Here is a 395-nt window from a genome sequence, read left to right on the forward strand (position 1 = left end):
ATAGGAAAAGAGAGAGAGAAAAAAAGAGAAAACAAAACGAAAAATAATTGCTCTTCGGTAAGCAGTAAATTATAATTTGCATAAAAAAACGACGGCCGTTTAGCAGTGAAGGGTACACAGGTGGTAGTAAATGCCCAAAGAAATACATTTCAGACATAATAAAACACACGCACACAAACAAACAAACAAACAAACACACCCACACAAACAAACCAAACTCAAACTAGAAATAAAAACAATAAATCCTAAATCCTTAAATACGCAGTAAATAAATACATAAAAAAAAAATCCCACATTCCCTACCAACAAAGAAACACACATAAAAAAAACATACACACCCTACCCCAACAAATAAAAAAAAGAGAAATATACATAAACAATCAACGTATCCTGTT

The 395-nt window shown here is 31.4% G+C and overlaps 1 protein-coding gene across 1 annotated transcript in view; it reads left to right on the forward strand.

Annotated features, from left to right (window-relative positions):
• Positions 1–395, forward strand: part of LOC119592225 (galactoside alpha-(1,2)-fucosyltransferase 1-like) — a 12,569-nt gene that overhangs the window by 6,302 nt on the left and 5,872 nt on the right. The gene's annotated exons all lie outside the window — the stretch shown is intronic.

Source organism: Penaeus monodon, chromosome 29 (genome assembly GCF_015228065.2).
Source record: "Penaeus monodon isolate SGIC_2016 chromosome 29, NSTDA_Pmon_1, whole genome shotgun sequence".
Lineage (NCBI taxonomy): Eukaryota > Metazoa > Arthropoda > Malacostraca > Decapoda > Penaeidae > Penaeus > Penaeus monodon.